At 39.0% G+C, this 22,082-nt stretch overlaps 1 protein-coding gene and 1 long non-coding RNA gene across 2 annotated transcripts in view; one reads left to right on the top strand and one right to left on the bottom strand.

Moving 5' to 3' along the window:
- LOC100709743 (GTPase IMAP family member 7) overlaps window positions 1–22,082 on the bottom strand; it is a 292,536-nt gene that overhangs the window by 94,744 nt on the left and 175,710 nt on the right. The gene's annotated exons all lie outside the window — the stretch shown is intronic.
- On the top strand, window positions 18,411–18,689 carry LOC112847780 (uncharacterized). The gene is made up of 2 exons (XR_003221566.1): window positions 18,411–18,512; window positions 18,571–18,689. It is a non-coding gene; the product is annotated as an uncharacterized LOC112847780 (long non-coding RNA).

Here is a 22,082-nt window from a genome sequence, read left to right as displayed (position 1 = left end):
TGGTGTTTAAACAATGACCAGGGGTTCCAAAGCATCTTTCACGTAACAGGTGCTTATACAATATGATGGCTAAATCCACAAAAAGCAGTAAACCTTAGAATCATCCGCAGCAGGTCATCTGATCACAGTCTGTCTGCCCAGAAAATCTACTACAGCTACTACAGCCGAGTGATTCCAGCAGCTAGACTAAAACTTGGGGTTCTCCCACGAGTCCAAGCACTCAAATAATCTACAATAATGTCCCTGTAATGGACCGATGAATGTAGCAATGTTATATTACACACTTCTCTCATAAGGGAATCTGATATAGCTTCTCTATATTTGATCATTAAAAACTGAAACTTTTTTATAAAGGACTTTATTATTAAGACTTTGTTAAAGAAGTTGCAGAGAAAGGTGTCACAATTAGGTCATAGATAAGACAGGTGCAGCTGGTAGATCAAGCCAAGTTAAAACAGACCAGAGAATATCTGAGTTTAATATTAATGTACAGCAAGAATAACAAGTGTAGTCTAAATGTTTCTAAAAATCAATGTCTAACATACAGTTAAAAATTACATTACATTACATTTAAATGTATTAATATTTTACTTCATTTTGGATTAAGAGCCTGAGTTTTAAATGAATAAGTGTTTAGGTACTTCTTGGTGTCTGTGACGTGAACATTTCTGTACATATCTAAACCACATCCTCCTTTTAAATGATGGCATTAACCATTTCCCTGAGTACAGTGTCTGGTTTGGAAATCACATGAACTGTTTGGGAACTACTGCAAAATAAACCCTTAAAATTTAATTTAAGGGTCAAGAATTTATAAAGTATGAATTTAAACATTTAAGATTGAGAAACATGTGAATGGGTGCCTTAAAGATGATCATTTTCACAGTACGTAATCTGGCCTGAAAGTGACAAAGCTACGGAGGCCGTGAGAGGTCAAATGCATTGCAACTTAAGAAAACTCCACCAAATGAAGAATGCTGCAAAAGCACACAGCAGCAACCAGAGCAGAAGTTAAATCAAACACGGTGGAAGTAGAAAAACCAAAATCTCACAAAGAATAACATAATGGAACAGCTGATGGGACCAAAACCAAAACATACAAAGACACGCTTGGAGAAAACTTGCTGGTGCTGATAAATATCAAACTTCAGGCAGGGTCTTCATTTAAAAATAATTTAATAATTTACAGTTTTTCATTGTCTTAAAGAACAATAATAAAACATGTCATGTAAATATATGCTTGCACCTTCCTAATTTGTTATATATTTCACATATTATATCACTCTAACTCTACTTTCCAGAAGAGAGTCATCACTGTTTCATTTTGATTTGACAGAATGTACACATGTCATCTGAATCTAACTTATGTTTCTTATTTCTTATATTTAAATAATGTTTTCACAGTTGCTTAGTCAGCACATTGTTGGTATTAAAAAAACATGAGCACTTCCATTACTGTTTTCAAAAGTGCTGCTCTGAGAAGGAAGCACGGGATAGAGAGGTGATAATATATCAGAGAATGACCTTTCCCCCTAAATTTTGTTGTCAGGAAACTGCCATCTGGAGACACAATAAAAACTCTGCTGTGGTCTGCTTTAGGGTTCAACTTCACGCTAACTTGAATTTATCATACAGATGGTATAATATTGAACTCTTTTGTTCAGTTTTCGAGAATTTATTCATTTATATATTTTGAACTTCTCCATTTCCTGTGCTGCTTTGAGTCATCATACCTCTTGGTTGTGCTGCTTAGGGATCATCAGCTTCATGAAATGTATCCTGTTTCACTTCTGCTATATCTCATGTTCCAGTAGAGGATGCTCACATTAAACATGGCTGTCAATTTAAAAGAGGTCTGTGTGTCTAAACAAACCCTATAATGATGATGGTGCCACTTTGGGGTTTTCCCTGTAATGGTAACCTCCCACAGTGTTTAAATGTGCTGGGACAAAACAGCTGGCTGCACATGGCTTCCCAGATGTTCAGAACATCCTAGTGTTTATTCACTGACCGGGATTTGGAAAGCAGCCCTTAAGGCCTATGTAATAGCTGCTCATATATTGTAGAATACAGTTAGCTAAATCCATAAAGAGCAGTGAACTTTAGTGTCATCCTCGTCTTTAGCAGGTAGTCTGATCACAATCTGTTGGAGCAAAGTCATTCCCCCAGCTAGACTAGATATTGTTAGGAAACCTGGGTCGTTGACCCAGAGTTTTGAGTTTACAGTATTATTGAACTATTATTGACCAACCCCCGGCTTCATCAGTTCTCCTTGAACACTAATCTGGGCAGCACCATAGCTACATGGAGGGAGCATGTCAGAACCAGTGAGCTAGCAAACGTTCTCTCCACGCCGACGCTGCAGCAGCAGCAGATTGAGCTCGCTGTGAAGCTGCTGCATTTCCCCCAGCAGGATGGCATTTCCGCTGGAGGTTCTGGAGAACTGCTCCAGTGTGAAGAGCCAGAAGATCTGCAGCCCACTCAACTGGAAGGTTTGTAGCCCGGCTCGCCTCCCCCCCCCTTCCCAGAGTAAACGGCGTTCACGCCACCGCCACTCCAGAATGACTGAGCACACCCTATTCATGGGAGAAAGTGACTGTTTATTACACGCTCCACTCGAGCATTCTAATACCAGTACCTCTGGCGATTTCTTTCACTGTGAGCAAGACTGTTTTTCACTTACAGGATTCTAGTCTGACGGAATCGGTTAAGTCAAAGAGTCCTGCAACTCCTATGAACTGTTTCGTTTTCCAGCCAGTCCCCTTGGCTGCCATTGTGTCTAGGACTCCTTTTGTTTCTCTGCCAGTCTCTGAGCCTATGACTTTTTTGTGCCTCAGCTGGCAAATAGAACTAGTGAATAGAACCCTAACCCTAATAGAACCCTCTAGTGTCTCTGCTTGAACTTTCAACTGTGAACCTCTTAGATCCAATCTTCTCAACTGCTCGTCTCACAGAAGACAAAAGTGACGAACCCAGAATCTCTTCTTTACCTCACTTTTTTACCTGCTTACACTTTCTCCCGCTTCCCTCACTGGACGTCACATCTTCACACTTTGGCCGTCCAATCAAATTGTTGACATCGAATCATTCACTGTCCACACACACCACACATCTGTTTGTCTCTATCCAACTTACTCAATTTAACACAGACTTTTAAATCAGTTAATTACATTTTCTTTGTAATATTTTTTATTATAGATAGATTGATAGATAGATAAGGTGTGTGTAGACAGGTAAAGAAGATTCTGGGTTCATGCCCATCATCAGCCAAGTTGTAATCCTGTAAAAATAATCATACTAATCTCATCAAAAGAAGCACTAATCATTATACAGGTCCTTCTCAAAAAATTAGCATAATGTGATAAAGTTCATTATTTCCTGTAATATACTGATAAACATTAGACTTTCATATATTTTAGATTCATTACACACAACTGAAGTAGTTCAAGCCTTTCATTGTTTTAATATCGATGATTTTGGCATACATAACTCATGAAAACCCAAAATTCCTATCTCAAAAAATTAGCATATCATGAAAAGGTTCTCTAAACGAGCTATTAACCTAACCATCTGAATCAACGAATTAACTCTAAACACCTGCAAAAGATTCCTGAGGCTTATAAAAACTCCCAGCCTGGTTCATTACTCAAAACCGCAATCATGGGTAAGACTGCCGACCTGACTGCTGTCCAGAAGGCCATCATTGACACCCTCAAGCAAGAGGGTAAGACACAGAAAGAAATTTCTGAACGAATAGGCTGTTCCCAGAGTGCTGTATCAAGGCACCTCAGTGGGAAGTCTGTGGGAAGGAAAAAGTGTGGCAGAAAACGCTGCACAACGAGAAGAGGTGACCGGACCCTGAGGAAGATTGTGGAGAAGGACCGATTCCAGACCTTGGGGGACCTGCGGAAGAAGTGGACTGAGTCTGGAGTAGAAACATCCAGAGCCACCGTGTACAGGCGTGTGCAGGAAATGGGCTACAGGTGCCGCATTCCCCAGGTCAAGCCACTTTTGAACCAGAAACAGCAGCAGAAGCGCCTGACCTGGGCTACAGAGAAGCAGCACTGGACTGTTGCTCAGTGGTCCAAAGTACTTTTTCCGGATGAAAGCAACCTTTGCATGTCATTCGGAAATCAAGGTGCCAGAGTCTGGAGGAAGACTGGGGAGAGGGAAATGCCAAAATGCCTGAAGTCCAGTGTCAAGTACCCACAGTCAATGATGGTCTGGGGTGCCATGTCAGCTGCTGGTGTTGGTCCACTGTGTTTTATCAAGGGCAGGGTCAATGCAGCTAGCTATCAGGAGATTTTGGACCACTTCATGCTTCCATCTGCTGAAAAGCTTTATGGAGATGAAGATTTCATTTTCAGCACGACCTGGCACCTGCTCACAGTGCCAAAACCACTGGTAAACTCTCCTGACCTGAACCCCATAGAGAATCTGTGGGATATTGTGAAGAGAAAGTTGAGAGACACAAGACCCAACACTCTGGATGAGCTTAAGGCCGCTATCGAAGCATCCTGGGCCTCCATAACACCTCAGCAGTGCCACAGACTGATTGCCTCCATGCCACGCCGCACTGAAGCAGTCATTTCTGCAAAAGGATTCCCGACCAAGTATTGAGTGCATAACTGAACATAATTATTTGAAGGCTGACTTTTTTTTGTATTAAAAACACTTTTCTTTTATTGGTCGGATGTAATATGCTAATTTTTAGAGATAGGAATTTTGGGTTTTCATGAGTTATGTATGCCAAAATCATCAATATTAAAACAATGAAAGGCTTGAACTACTTCAGTTGTGTGTCATGAATCTAAAATATATGAACGTCTAATATTTATCAGTACATTACAGGAAATAATGAACTTTATCACAATATGCTAATTTTTTGAGAAGGACCTGTATATAATCATTAATATATACTCAGCATGAATGTTGTGGAAATATTATTATTATTATTATTAATAATACTAATAATACTAATAATACTACTACTACTAATAATAATAATAATGTATACTTTATTGATCCCTGTGGGGAAATTACTTTCTCTGCATTTGACCCATTCACTCAGTGAAGCAGTGGGCAGCCACTAAGCAGGCGCCCTGAGAGCAGTGTGTAGGGTTGGTACCTTGCTCAGGGGTACCTCGAAATCAGCAGTTGTGCACGATTATTGAGTTAGATGACAGCTTAAGTGTCAGGATGGCAGAGTGGTCTAAGGCACTGCCTTCAGGTCGCAGTCTCCACTGGAGGCGTAGACTTCCTCGGGAAGCCTGGAACTTAGGCAATGTTACCGCACACATTTCTGATAGTGAATCTAAAACTGAAATATCAGAATATAATGCATTCTCAAAGAGCTGTTTACCAACTCAGGGGTTTTATGTAAGAGATATAATATTTTGTGTAAACACAAACATGATGCAGCTTTCTGTTTATGTCAAAGTTTCTGAAATCTTTATATAAATCTTTATATTTGTTATATGAGAATTTAAATGAATTAAGTGAAATATCAGAAAAGTGGAGAACATGAAAGCGTTTCACCAACAATATGATTATACGTAACAGCAGACGTCATGGTTTTTCATTTCATTTTGAAAGAAATTTGCACGAACCTCAATAGGATCATGAACAGCAACAACCCAACACAGTTCTCAGGATCCCTCCACCCTTTTCTTTCAGCACATTTTAAATGTCACTTAGTTGGATGACTTAATAGGGAAACAGAAGAAGATTAAAGTTGGAGGAAAGAGGGAGAGGCTTCAAAGAAAAATCATTTTAAGTGCCAGGCAAGAGCTAAAGCGCTCAGTCTGTTTACAGTGATTCGTGCATAAATGCATGAATATAATTGCGTGCACAACTCAGCTATAGTCGCTTTAATTGTTTTTTGTGTTTCTTCAACTACACCTGCTGTTGTAGGTTAGTTGTAGTGGCTTTTTACTGGTTCATGAAGAGCTGTGATACACTCGTCAATAACAACATTGTGTTTTTGTTTTGTTTTTAACTTTTTTGTTACATTTGAAAGCAATATTATAATAATGGATTAATTGTTGTTATTTTGTACACTTTTGTAGACATATTACTGAAGACTCTCACAACCTCCCCACACTTGTTTATCAGTGCAAACCATTTACAAAAAACAAACTTGATGTTTTGAATAATCACATAATTTTAAAGTTTAAAGTTTAAAAAAATTAACAGTGAAGTCAGGTCCGTGAAAAACAAAGAAATGTTTAACCATGTACTGCATTTGAAATGTGGCCCATAATAAATAAATTCCTTTTGTCTTGCAAAACTGTTAGACTGTCACGTCATTAACACATAGAAACCTCGTTTGTAGTGAAATGAAACTGACTGTTAAAATCAAAACTGGGCACTAAAGTGAAAAAGCCACATAGATGGACATTCGTGGTGGAAACTGGCCAGTCTGCATATGAGAACAGTGACTTGAGGGTTGTGTGGTTAAAGTTGCAATTTTTTTTATGCAATCTTGTATTTCACATGAACAATTCTGTTGAAAGCTGTTTCAAATTATGCAGATAAAATGTGGTTTGTGTTTGCATTTTTTACTCACTACATCCAGTCAAAGAAAATCTCGGATTAAACTAAAGATATTATTACCATATTTTAATTGTTACTGTCAGAATTAATAATTTAAGGTTGTCATTTATGCTCAGAAATATGACGAATCACTACAGTCATCGGCACCAACAACACACTGAGGACAGACCTGGGATCGGGATCAACTGGAGGTTTGTGGAAGAGCAGAACCAATGCTTGGACTGGGTCAGGGGGAGAGTCTTCATCACTGACATTACCGAAAGCAGTAAACCCTGCGATGTTTATAACAACATGACTTTGTAACAATGTGACGCGGCTTTCTGTGTATTTAAATGCTTCTGAAAACCTTCTTCAAATGAGAATGTAAGTGTATTAAGCCAAAAACCAGAAAAGTGGAAAACAAGAAAGCTTTTAATCAATAATATGATTTTACTCAACAGCAACATTTTGACTTTTTATTTATTTCGTTCATCATGAGTCACCTAAAAAAACATAGCTTTTATCTTCAGTCTTCCATTTTAAAATATGATGTTTATGTTCTGCTTCTTTGTTAATCTTTAATTTTTGAAATGTTGAAATATAATGTGTCATGGTGTGCAGTTTGGCAGGCAGGAATTGGGTCCAAAATGCAGAACTCACAGGAAAAAGGTGAACTCAAAAACTCTGCTTTAATCAGGCTTGGAAGGAATGCAAAATTATATCAAGCTAAACTGGGAAACCCAAGAATATAACTCACAGGAGAAACCACAGCACGAGAGGGGAACTAACTGACAGGGGCTGTATCCCAATTCAGGGTCTGCAGCCTTAAAGTACGCAGCCTTAACATTCCTCAAGGGCCGCGTACTCAAAGGCCGTTAAGGCCGGAAGTGCGAGCCTTGTGAAATGGGACGGTTTAGCCTCCGTCGCGCTGCCCAGGTTGCTTAGCAACCATGATAGCTGGAAACGTGTGGTTGACAGAAATGAAGGAGAACATATTTTGTTCATTTGTTTGTTTGTTTGTTTCTACACGAGCTTTGTGCAATTTAATGAGTATTTGAGGCTGAGACCACAGGACTGTAAAACATGATTGTTGGCCTTCATATCTGTACTGAACAGTTGTTTAAGATTAGCTAGTAAATAACACTTAGTTAATGTTGTTCATGAGACTAAAGTCAGTGTAACTATGATATGGCAAATATTATAGTTATTATATTAACCATTATAAGTTATTACAGCAGTGAGTTTGAACTCTCAAATAGAATCACTTCTTTTGTCACATCACATGTGACTGAACTCCGTGTCAAATACTGAGCTTCAGTAAAGATTCAAGTAGCAGTTATTTATAAATCTTCACTCAAAGACAAGTATCTCTGACAGTGTATATACAGATGTATTATATATAAGAGACAAATGTTGTTCTTTCAATGTGTTGGCATTACTAAATTTGGCTCAATGCTTACATATATGTGTAAAAAAAATGTACGAGCTGTGATAACTGTGTCTGATAGAATGAAGATCAGACTGATATATGAAATATTCCTTTATTGGGTGAGAAAATCAGAGCATGTCATAACTGCTTTAAGTCATACAGAATAGATATCAGAGCCTTAAACAGGCTGACTTCTGCTAAATGGGTCAAACTGGGCAGAAAGTATACAAACACATAACATCCTTATAGAATATGATGTAACACTATAGATCAACTTACCTCAGAATATATAAAGCATATAAACAATTACAGCAATATGATGCAACAAACACAGCAGTGCTACTAATCCAAAATACTCAAAGCTTCATAGAACTGAAACAAACATTTATTTTTAGCTCCATTCTGCTGCTGATACATACTTTAGGTTTCTGAATATGAAACTTGTTGCTGCCTTTCATAGTGTGTAACTTGAAGGCCCTGAGTACTTTCTCCCACACTGAAAACACTGGGATGATAACATTATTTGAACATTACCTAATAAGACTGATTCAGGACAGACAATTAGTTATGTTAAACTTTCCTAGCAGTCCTTCACAAACAGGGAACAGTCTGTCTATTCTCTCCATCTGTCAACTGCTGCTGGCTCTTCCTCCTCCTCTTCCTCACACACTGCTGAGTTTGTCCTGGTGGATCATCAGGGGTGCAAAGCCTCACAGATGATGTGCAGCAGTGGGTCCCTCAGTCTGTCCTCACTCTGGACACTTGCAGTTGTCACACATGGAAATCAAATGTGTGATAAGCTGCAGGATTCAAACACAAGTGTAACTTATAAATACATGTTCATACTTTTATTCCACAATCAGAGAGAAAGAAACAGAGAGAGAGTGCAGGACAGACAGACAGGTGACAGACTCAGGTGTATACACTGCTACAAAACAGCACAAGAGAAGGAGGATTTAGTGTTTGTGTTATTACGAGTGCTAAACAAGAAGAGTTCCCAGATGGTCCAGTGGACACATGTGTGACTCCTGTGATTAAAGCATCTTTCTTTCAGCTTAACGAGTGAACCGTCAGCTCGATCAAGCACACGTTAAAGTCCGTTTGGCTCGACACCACCGAACAGAGGCAGCAATATAACATAGCTAACATTAACAGTGCAGTGAATCCTGCTTGTGCCGTCATATTCAGGACTGCAAACCGAGCAGCATCACTGACTTTCAGCTTGTTGTGTTTGTGGATATATGACTGACTTTAATTATCCATAAAATCATCACATCTCTGTAAGATTAAGGTCAACTATTGTATTATTATATTTTAAAGGCTTTAAAACCAAATTAATGCTGAAAGTACAAACATCACTAATGGCAAATAACTTTGCCGACATGTGGCCAACAGTAATGTTTTAATGTCCTTCGTTATTAAACATTTGCACATAAATGAGTGACATAATATTCAGTACCGCTCCGCTTCTGCCGTCTGCGGCAAAATTATCCACACCGACTGCCGCGCTATGAATTGTGGGATATGTTGGGCCACGAAGTCTACACCGTCACAGCCTTAAAATTCAGGGAAATTAAGGACGCATTTGAGGGCTGCATTTCGAGCAGCCTTTGAATTGGGACAGCCTTCGGCGCGTCGCTGTGACGTAATTGGCCTTAAAATGCGGCTTTTAAGGCTGCAGACCCTGAATTGGGATACAGCCAGGGACTAAAATACACTGGAGGCACATGAGGAAACGAAGAACAGGTGGGCACACAGCTGGGACTCGTGGACATAACGAGACACAGACCTACAAAGTAAAACAGGAAACGCACAGACTGTTTTACCACACAAACGCAGGGACCCAAACGGAGCACAGAGGGAAGACACAGGTAGGGATAATAAACACGACGCCTAAACTAATACAAAATCAGAATAAACTAGAAAATGATAATAACAAACTCAAAGTGCTGGGTCACCGACCCAGGACCATGACATAATGATAAAATATAATTTGAAATGTTGATGGATGTTTTTGGTCTTTTATTATTTTTTTCCTCTCTAAACGAAAACGAGAAACTACAAAAAGTTTGATGTAGATAATGTAGCAGGACCGTGTCCATCAACTGGGCTTCAAATGAACAGAAGAAAATCCTAATGATTGACTTTGGACATGTGTAGCTGAGAAATCAAATCAAGGTTTATTCAGAGAAGACCAGAGGATATCTGAGTTTAATTGTGGAGAATTTAAAAATATTTGTGGAGCGCAAGAATCACAAGTATAGGTTTTTTGGTTTTTAAAATAGCTTCTCGAATTTAGAGTTCAAATTTTACATTTAATCGTATTAAACACATTCTTACATTTAACCATTTCCTCTTTTTTTAAAAAAGTGATAGATTAACTTGTTTCGATGTGACCAGTGTCAGCTTCTGGAAATCCCTGATGAACAGGCCACATGTGTATACATTGTCACGCAAACCTTTAAGTGGAGCATGAGTGTCTCATGTTGTTTGCATGAAACTCAATACGATCAGCATCTTTCAGCATCTGTTGATTGTTTCTGGGGCTCAAAGCTAAGCGCATTGCACACGCAGGGTCCTGCAGGACGTCTTTCTGCTTCTCTGATGATTTATTTAGTTGGATGATCAAATGGAGAGCACAAGAAGATTAAAGGTGGAGGAAAGAGGGACAGACTTCAAACAAAAACGGTGCTGCACCCTGGAACAAAATAATTTTCTAATGTACAGTTCAAAAACTTTTATTTGTATTTAGATTTTTCTTCTTTTTCATTAACATCTGAGTTTTAAACAAACAAGGTTTTATGTTGTGGTTATTTGTATCATGAACATTTCTTGAGTTACTTAAACCACATCCTCTTTCCTTGAGGCGATGCCACTTACCCGTTGTGGTGCAGACAGTGTCAGCTTTTGGGAATCCCTGATGAACAGACCACACATGTATACATTGTCACGCAGAAGACTGTCACCCGCAGAACTTTAAGTAACTCGAGAATGAGCGTCTTGTGATGTTTGCGTGGAGGATGAACCAGTATAAACAGGACAATCAACTGCTGAGGGAGTAGCAGGCAGCTGCTGTTTGCTTAGTTGGCACATAACATTGAACAAATTATAGCCTTAAACTTTGCTGCAGCACTTTTAGAATGACATGCATTCACCATTGCTCTTCCAAAAATGCTGACTGTGGAAATCTCAGTATTAAAGCTACATTGTTCTAACCTGCAATTCCACCAGATGAATGCTTATCTGTAAGACACAAAACACAAGTCACACACAGACTTAGTCAACTACCTAACCTAATAAAAGGTCACCTATATTGATATGTATAAACAATAACTTAATTTAAATTCGTGAGTATTATGTTGCTTTTAAGAACTGATATTTTTTCCTGGTGTTTCTTGGGTGAATACAGAAACTTCTGATGCTCTTAAAACATTAGACAGTATCCACCCACTGAGGTCTGAGGGATCTTTCCTGGGCGTGCAGATCTCTGATGATCTCTCCTGGACTGCAAATACCACGGCGGTGGTAAAAAAGGCCCAGCAGCGTCTCCACTTTCTGAGAGTGCTCAGGAGGAGCAACCTGGAGGAGAGGCTGCTGGTGACATTCTACAGAGCCACCATAGAGAGCATCCTAACGTACGGCATAACAACATGGTATGCAGGGTGCTCAGCTGCAGACAGGAAAGTACTGCAGAGGGTCATCAACACAGCCCAGAAGATCACTGGCTGCTCTCTGCCCAGCCTGGAGGTCATTGCAAACTCTCGGTACCTCAGCAGAGCTGGCAATATCATCAAGGACCATTCTCACCCCAGCAATCAAGTGTTTGAACTATTACCGTCAGGCCGACGGTACAGGTCACATAAAACCAGGACAAACAGATTCAGGGATAGCTTCTTTCCCAGAGCTATCACCGTTGTAAATAAGCACAAAAACAAATGAAACTGCTTAGCTACACCATACTGTCACCGTCAATTATTATGCTGCTATTGTTACTGTCATTATATTAATGCTGCTATCCTGTATATATTGTGCTATCCTGTATATATTGTACTTACTATTGTTTGTTTTAATGTACCTTTTATATTTTACAATTATATTTATTATTGTATTTTTGCACCAAGGGAGTGGCACTCCAATTTCGTTGTACCCTGTACAATGACAATAAAGGCTATTCTATTCTATTCTATTCTATTCTATCTTGCTTCTCACTATTCCAGGTGATGCTATTTTTCACAAATCCGATTGGTCCATGGGCATTTATACGGATCTCTTATTTTGACCATAGGTTACCATGGCAATGTACCCCAGTAAAAACTGAACCACCTTCATAAAACTTAAAACTCAGGACTGGAGCTCAAGTTAAATCAATAAGGCCTCAATACTACTTTGTTGACCAGAAAAATGTAGACCAGAAGAAACCAGACCATAGCGTGAAAATTGTGTTTACTGCGGAGAATCATTTTAAAATAATCATAGAGAACATTTTGAAAATATGAAAGTTAAGAATTAAAAATGCTTAAAGAAACAATTTACAAATTTTTAGAACTCCCGTTTACACGCAGCCGCCATGGGGGCCTTGTTTGTCTGTAACGATAATCATTTCTCCCTTAATTAAAATGTTTTTTATTTGTATTTATTTCTTTACTTGTGACATGAACATTTTTGTACAAAGGGGAAACATTCAGAGAGATTTCGGGCGCTGATTGTCACGTATGCGTGTAAAAATGTAGTCACAGTTTGGTTTTTTTCCCCAGCTGTAGTCCTAAACCAGGACTACAAATAACAATATTAGATTAAATGTGTGAGAAAACACGTGAGAGTGAATCATTTGCCGGAAATTAAAAAAATAAATGAGAGAGAGAGATAAGCTGCCTCTAGGTGATATAAAGACAATATATTTATTGCATAAATTCAATTAAATTCAGTAATTAAAAAATAAAACTATTAACAGGTGATACCTTAGTAAGTAACTTCTCTCTCACTGACCTTTCTGCTCTTATACTGTAAACATTTGTTCCTGTCAGGTTTTTCATGTGATGCAGCCTCCATGCTGTGCAGAGTCCTACAGATGTTATATGATATTATAATATTTTTACACATTTTTTTTCATTAAAAATGAGTAGGACACTGAATAAATCAAAGACACGTGATCTTTGACAATTTCCTCAGTTTCTTATATCACACATTTATTGTTGCTGCAGGACATCCCCCACCCACCTTAGCGCATGCTCTGGCTGAAACAGTATGCTTAAGGCCATTTTTCTTCTGACTGGCTCTTTCTGACAAACACTTTGTCTGAATAAACGTGTGAGTTCTGGTCTCACAGCCAGAAGCTTTTACAAATGGTGACCTCATACCTCATTAGATCTGTGGGCGTGCCTAATGCAAACATCTGCCTGAACTGAATGTCAACATAATCTACAGAAGATGCACAAACCTTGTACATGAAGACAGTAACTGGACTGAGTGAGTGTTCTGGATTGAAATAATGATTTAAGATGGTCTGTACGACACAGCTGACCTGTATGATTAACATCTGGATTTGCAAATAAATAACACAGGGCATGTACACTGAAAAAAGTCTAACATGCAGTCATTCATTCAATCTAATAAGTGCCATTCAAAACAGAATAAAATCATTGATTTGATTGTGAAACCCTTTCTTTTTGCATTTTAAAATACCACTTTTGATTTGGATGAAACTAAATATCTGTACAAAGGACACAACGCAAAGTTTTTGATTTCTCTCAAAACATATATTTCTTTCCATGTTGAACAGATAATATCTTTAATTTGAGTCAAAGTGATTTGTACTTGAACACGCCCACCAGAAATAGACCGGGACCCATTTTTATTCTGCATGGCTGCTGAAAACATCGTGTCACATCTTTGATTAATTTCATCTGAAAATAAACGTAAGTAAAGCCAAGTGTGTTACAAAAGCTTTTATAATTTGTATTGCCAAAATTGCAGAAAATAACCCCATTTAAGCTGGGTCGACAGCCACCCCCAATTTTTGCATGATTGTAGCTGCTAGCTACAAGCTAGCTAGCTATCCGGCGCGACGTTAGAACTGGTTACCAGCAACCGACCATCACAGTCGGGAATGCAAGTTAGGCAAAAAGCCGTATTTTACCAGTATACTAACTAGCTAGCGTTACCACGATGCATCGGTGGTGGATACAGCTAGCTAGCATAAGTTCATAGTTCATAACATTCATAGTATAACTCCATGCTCCGCTTCGTTTGAATTTTTCTGGTGAGCTCGCGGTTTCTAGACACAAGCTTGTGTTTGTGCGCGCACATTTGTCTCTGTCTCTCTTCATATAAATATCTGTGTGTTATGTGTGTGTACACCGAGCGCAAAAGATAATTATTAATGTGCATGATTTAGAGACAGAAATAACACGCCAGCATATAAGATCAATGACATAAGACTAATTCCTTCAATTGACTTTCAGGCGCGGCTCGGAAAAATGTGCATTTTCTGAAGAAATTTTAATTTTAACTTCAAAAAATTGACCCTATGCCAAACTTAGTCGCTAATGGCTGGTTTGTAGACTGTTTGGTAAACCTAAATCAAATTATAGTACTAGCTTTTTATAAGGATGTGCATGTCATGTTACGTATTTCTTGGTTTTTCTATGTTATGTTTTTTATAGAGAAGTAACATTATTCTTTTTTTTCTGTATGCTTTCAGAACCACAGATCGCTCCATCCATTCCATGGCTGAAGCATACATTTTCATTTAATCTAAACAGGTATCATTTTGCATTTACACTGCACATCCTTTTTAAACATTTCATAATAATCTAGACCCTCCCTCATTATCCTCTCATTCACCTTGCTGATGTGTTGGCACTATTGTGTGCAATAATTGTTCTCTCGGCTTCACCCAGGTGTGTGCTCAGTGCTGGTTGTGTAGGTAGATGTGCCCCATTTCCCCTTTTCTAGTCTTCGTAATTGAAATGGGTTTTTACAATGCAATCTTTCAGTTTTGGGCAGTTTTTGACATTTCTGTGTAAACTTGCATGTCCACTAAAAAGTCAAGGTTGGACTTAGAGCACACTTTATCTTCTGTGCAATACAGGCTAGAAAAATCCATGACATAACTGGACCACTTTTGGCTTTGGAAAATGTCCTTTGTATAGGATAAGGTGTGGTTGTACACACTAAACATGCAGTCCAAATTTGCAGTCTTCTGTGACAGTACCCTGATAACATATGTTCAAAAACCTGCAGTGGGAGCTGATACTGTGTTGTGTCTCTTTCCTTTGTGTTATTTTATGTTGTAAGTTTTATGTACACTAGCGCTGAGAGGCAACTTGATCCACAAATATGGCAAATCCCATACGACTCCTCATTTTGTTGAGTGACAATAGCTCTGAGAGGATGGATCTATCAAGGGTGCCAGACACAGTTGAAGAGCTCATTGAACAAGTTAAAGAGTCATGCAAAGTTGCTGGAGGTATCAGGCTGCAATATAAAGATGTAGACTTTGGTGGAACATTTGTGAACTTGAACTCAACCTCCATGATCAAGGATCTTACCACCATCAAGGTCATACCGTCTGCTACTGAAACATTAATTTTAGAATTTGTAGAAAGTGACCTAGATACAAGCTCCATCTCAACACACACTGATGACACAGTCATACTAAGCAGCAGCTCCTCTGAGAAACTCCGCACAGAGCCCTGGCCAAAGGAGTTCAACATCCCACAATTCTCTTTTGAAACAGAAGGTCAACTTGAGAAAGGGAATGCGGAATACACAAAGGACCAAACCAGGCTCACACCTACATCGAAAATGTTGTCCAACATTCTGGAAAGACTGGCAGAGAAGATTTTCTCCTACAAGGCGTACCCCAGTGATGCAGACCTGAGTGACGTTGCGGAGGCTCTGACAAGGAAACATCCCTGCTTGAGGCAACCAGACTCCTTCAATGAGAGCTACGGATGGAAACTCAGACTAAAGACTAAGATGAGCAATTACCGCACTCAGCTTAAGTCACATGGACTTGCATCTGAGCTCTTAGTAAATACCCTCAAATCAAAGTCACGAGTAGATCCTGTTCCCAAGCCAGCCAAGAACAACAAAAAGGCAAGAAGAGGTGAGGCCAATTACTATCCTCAGATCAGCAGTGAGAATCCAGAAAGCCTAGAACTAGAGCGAATATCTCTCCTGACCGAATTAAAGAAGAGAAACAATGAGAAAACTGTACGAGAGAAGATGGCCAGGACCTTCGAATTCAGGAGGAAAGAGGTTGTGGATAAGAAGCCTGACATCAAGAACCTCTTGGAAAGATGGCCAGGTCTATTTCAGATGGAAGAGGTATAACTTTAACTTTTTTGTACTAATGCCTTTTATCATAGTTTGGAAATGGGAATTATATGTTTTGACTTTTTCTTGTTGGAATTTGGTCTTTAAAAAATGTATTGTACACTGTCTACTCATGTACAGATTAATGCAGAGTTTCTGCGGGTTACTGCAGTTCCCTTGCTAACCAGATTCATGGCCCAGCTGGACAAGCACTCCCCACAGCTACTTAAAATAATCAGAAAGAAAGGAGGGACAACCAAAGCAAAAACTGGCATAATCCTAGAGTATCTTGATCAGGTAGGGTGTATATAATTAACTATTAACATGACAGTTAACATTTTAACCCCTGTATCTAATGAGAATTTGTATCCTGTTACAGTTTTATTTTGGTAACGTCAGTGATTATGGCTGTGACCTTTTAAAATGTTGAAAGGAAGTGTTTGCTTTGTCCTTGAATGAATGAAGAGATTTATTGTCATTATACAAGTACAGAGCACAACTACAACAAAATTTATTTTGGAGACACATTTTCACTCTCACTCGCCAGATACACATACATACATATATACGTATAAACTTTTATTTAGGGACAAGAAAGCATATGCCGCTTTTCCACCGACAGAACACGGTGTGGCTCAGTTCACTTTAGCCCCCTGTGGACGCTTTTCCACCGCCTTTACACCTGATTGGCCCGGGTGTGTGTGGTGTCCACGTGATGTGATATAGAAGCGCTCCCACAAAAGGCTTTAAAAAAAACTCCCAGCAACCATACTCCATTGACTTTGGACCATGGCGACTTCCTCCACAAGAACCAAAAATCAAACCAATCAAAATGAACCACAGACAGAGCAAAGTACAAAAACACACATATATCGCGATTGTTGTTGTTCTTTGGGCTGTGATGTTGCGGACAAAGACTTTTGCGCACGACTTTTCATAGCCAGATGGGTTCGCCCCTGTTCCCAGTTACGTCCGCTTTATGTTTCCACCGCAACAAGCGAGTTCATCCCCGCTAAACTGAACTGCTCTCAAGCGCACCGTGCCGATTTGTCGGTGGAAAAGGGGCATTAGTCACCTCATGAGGATAGAGAGGTGAAAAAAAATGCCTTTCACGCAGCATACTCTCCATATTGCATAGTAACAATTTTAACTGTTCCTGCAGGATGCTGATGCTGACATTAGGAGGGAGTGTATACTTAAATCTCTCATTATCTACCTTGGAGAACGTGTTGAGGACTTGATAAAAGAATACATGGTATGTCCATATCTGTTCTGTCTCTACATGAGATGCAGTCTCTTGATGTAAATTTGACAACTCTGCTATTAAATGCAGTGATTAATGTAGAACAGCAACGATTAATCAACTCATCAAGTTAATATCTTAGGGTTCTGTATTGTTTTCTTTTTTTTCTTGGGCTCTGTGGTACATTTATGAAAATGTTCCACCATTGATTTAATTTAATGATTATGCAATTCACAATCTGATTAGTCAAATAATTGTTCTAATAGTCTGTGACCAAACAACTATCAAAATAGTAGTTTATTATGGTCAAAGATTTATCAGGTGTGCCAGACTTCAGTTCTTCACTTGTACATTTTGTTCCATATTTTACCTCAAGATATCCCAGAAAGATGAAGCTGAGGAAGAGCTGCAGAGTACCACAATGGCACTCTTCGTCTTCAGGGACAACTCAAGCCTCCTACATCAGCCTCGAGACATCGGGATAATCATTGATGGTGTGGAAGTCCTGAATGAGTTGCCTTCTGTGGCAGCTGGAGTGGCAATGGTCTTTGGACTCTGTTATGCTCTTAATATGGAATATCCACGAGGATTCAGGTTCACCTTTGAGGCTCTTCAAAAGATTATGATGGAGCTTGACTTTAACAAGATGACCTCTAAGATTCGCAAACTTAATTGTGAACTTAACACTGCACAGTAGTGTGTTTGCATGCATGTGTGCATGTGTATGTGCATGTGCATGTGTGCTTGGTTATTTTGCTTGGTTGGCCTGCAGTGGTATTCTACATTCAAAAGTTATAAGAACACCCATTTGAAAGGGAGATTTAAGTGGATTTCATTGATACATGTGTACATTTTTTTTTACATTGTACAGGCACAATGCACATATAAACATTTTTGAGTACTTGCAAATTGGTTTAAAAAGAGTTTTGGTTTTATGCCAGTTTTAGACAGGTTGCAGGTTTTATACCAGTTCTAAAAAGATTGCAGGTTTTATACTGGTTTTCAAAAGATTGCAGGTTTTATACTGGTTTTCAAAAGATTGCAGGTTTTATAAAACAAACATTTCTCTAATCATTTCTGCCGTAGCACTAAATCTTTATATTACTAATCCTCTCTATTGATTATAGTTAAAATGGTTTGGAACAATAAATAATTTTGAAATAATTGGTTGGCCAACTGTCTTGTTTTTTATAGGAAATGTAGAGCATTTTTTAACTGAAATAAAATGAAATGTAAAAAATATAGTTTGAATATATGTAAATCAATTACCTGGCTTCAACACAAACATATTAGTTCATGTTAATTTGGTTCGATGTGAATACATTAGGTTGGTTAAATTTCAATATATTAGCTTGGTTCAATAATTAAAATATGGTTCTATGTAAAAAAATCAATTTGGATCAATGCAAAATTTAAAGTTTCAGTCAAGTCTAGTAATATTGTTTATATCAACATAAAAGTATCAGGTCATATCAAGTGACTCAATTTGGATTCTATGAAGTCAAATATTTTGGATGTGACCATTGGACATCAATTTTTTTAATTTCAATAGGGTTTTTCTTTTTACAGTGTATAGGAGTAAAATATGATTTATATATCTGCACCATATACACATCAGCTACTAAATAATTCATCCAGGATAAAAAAAAAAAAAGGTCTACCATATTCCCTGATTTGAAGAAAAAACCCCACACCTGTAAAAATGTATGTTAACGTTCCACTTTCAATCATGCTGTACACAATAAATAAATAAAAAAGGGACGACTGTTATTTTGACCTTTTAAACCATAACACAATATTTTTGTTGAAAATAAGCAGCAATTCTCAATTTCCCTTTAAAGACAAATCTTTGTTATAATAAAAAAAAAACACATCCCCCCCAAACAATATGAATATGTACTATTTTGTTCAGCTGTGTCCCTCTTAATATTAATTACTTCATGTCTGCTTTCAGGTTAGTTATACATTGACAGAGTGTTCAGTGCTCAGTGGTCATGTCTGTGATGTAAGAAATAACACATTCTCCACTTGGTTTTCCAGGTTTAAGGAAGATAAAAAGAAGACGAAAGCAGCTTTTTTTAAACAAGAGACAATTAAAGAAGAAAAGATGAAGTGTTTTTTTAAGAACAGACACTCAAAAGAGACAGAAATCCTTAAAGTTGGTGATGATCCAAAAAGTCAAACAGAAACAGAAGAAGTCACATTGAAGTCACATGATGAAGAAAGTGAGGAGGTTGTTGGAGCAGCGTGCTGCTTCTTTCCCAGAAGCCCCTCCTGTAGAACATACTGCATCAGAACAGAGATTAACTCAGGCGGCAATGATGATGACGGTGATGACAATGACAATGACTGTGTCTGCTACGGGAATTTTTCAGTACCTACAGAAAAACATTTTTCAGCCAATAAACGTGGATACAAGAATCAACATTCTCTATGGAAGAAGTCAAAAAGAAAGCAGAACAGTAAACATCTAAGCCGCAATCCTTCTTCATGCATAAAAAACAAGTCAAGAGAAGCAGATCCTCCTGTCATGACTAAGAACATGTCATCAACCAATACCCTTTCACCCACTTCTTTTATACAGTTCTCCTCCACAGCTTCCTGCTACCTGACTCATTTTCACAGCGTGTCCTCACTGACCAAAACACCAATCAAGAACTTGATACAAGCAGTAAGCTTACCTGACATGAGGCTAAAGGAGTTTACACCTGCCATCGCTGCTGATGAGTCTGATGATGAAACCTACCTGTTCCAGTGCTCCTGTGCAGGTCTGTACCAGTGCAGTGTGACCGGCCTGGTGTTTGTCATGAAGGGAGAAGGAGACGTGGTTTACAGGACTGTCCCTTGGAACAGGAGGCTGCTGGCCCAACACCACAAGAAGCCTGCAGGACCCCTGTTTGACATCAAATGTCAGCAGCAGTCTGTGTGTCAGCTTCATCTCCCACACTGTGAGGTCATCTCCACAGGTGGAGGTCAGTTCTTGCAGGTCGCTCATGTGAATGATGAGGGCATCGAGTGTATTACCCCTCACCAGATAACAGAAAGTCATATTGTTATAAACATCACAGGGTTTTCTGGTTATGGTAATGTCAAGGATGAAAACTCTCCCTGTGAGCCAGTCCGAGCTTTGGTTCTGCTCTTCTACAAACCCCCAGTTGATCCTGATCTCACATCCTTCCTCAGTGTGCTGTTGTTGCCTCAAATTATTGTTCTGCAGGATGTGCTGCACACCAGGAAGAAACTAGTTGGAGATGAGAGGTACATAGAGACATCTCCTCACTGTAAACTGCATCCAAAGCAGGTTTACACTCTGTCTGCTGTTCCTGAAGATGACTCTGTTCTAGTTCAGCCAATAGAGGCCGAATTTGATGAAGAGTCCTATGACAACTACTTCCCATCCTTCCAGGTGAGTTTAGAGAAAGACATGACAATGATTAGGTTGAATGTTAGCGGCAGCACCAGTTCCCACAGCATGTGGAATAGAGCAGTTTACCTGTCCTCTTCTGGAGTAAAAAAGTGCCGTGAGTCAGTGCTTTGGAATCTCTCTCCCAATGAGAGGCTGTTAAATGTGCAGAGCTGCTTCATCAATGGGATATCAGAACCTGTTGTTAACAGCTTGCTGGACAAACTGCTGGAGAAAAAGGTGATAATTGATGCTGAGTTGGAGGCAGGCATCATGCAAAACAGAAGTGACAGAGCTCGTTTTGTTATTGACATTGTTAGAAAGAAAGGTGAAGCTGCCAGTTCACAGATGATTGAGGTTTTCTGTGACCTTGATTCATACTTCTGCAAAAGTCTTGGGTTGATCTGATTCATCTATGCAAATTATGCAAGTGAGCAAACAGTAAACGATTTTTAAATGATTGGTAGTAGAATCGAATCGAATAGAACAGAATTCAAGTTTATTGTCATTGCACGTCACAAGTACAAGGCACGAAATGCAGTTTGCATCAATCCAGAAAGTGCTTTAGCCATGATATAGATCTATTACAAAATATATATTAGCAATACACATATGTCTATCTATCCCCCCCCCACACACACACACACACACACACACAGATAATCAATGTCATGTTGGTAGAAGTTTGATCCTTAGGAGTCTGCAAAGACTTTGTGTGCATTCCAGAATGTTCTGGCATTCACACCCACATCCTGGGAGCATGGGAGAGGTCGTACCTTCTCTTATTGTTTCATGGTAGGATAAATGTATCTATATCTGTTTAAGTCTAAGTGCTTTTTGTTTAGATGAACTGCTGGACTTCCAGAACAGTAGGTTTAGGGAAGTCTTTATAGGGTCACATTCTGATGTGCAAGTTTTGGGGAGTTAGACCAAAGGATGAGATCTGATCGCATAGTAGTTGTTACAATCTCTGTGGGAAAATTTAGCCTCTGATCCAAGTCCACTTGCATCTGCCCTGGCAACCTTCAGCGGGTCCAGGTCCGGAGTTGAGGGGCTCATCCTCGACTTGTCTCCCTCCCGGACAAATGCTGATGAAAACTGACGCTCCTTTTGGTTCGTGAGAGGATTTGCCTTGATGGATTTTCTTTTGCGCT

This window comes from Oreochromis niloticus, linkage group LG9 (genome assembly GCF_001858045.2).
Source record: "Oreochromis niloticus isolate F11D_XX linkage group LG9, O_niloticus_UMD_NMBU, whole genome shotgun sequence".
NCBI lineage: Eukaryota > Metazoa > Chordata > Actinopteri > Cichliformes > Cichlidae > Oreochromis > Oreochromis niloticus.
The sequence above is the reverse complement of the archived record's forward strand: the minus strand, read 5'-3'. Positions and strand labels throughout refer to the sequence as shown.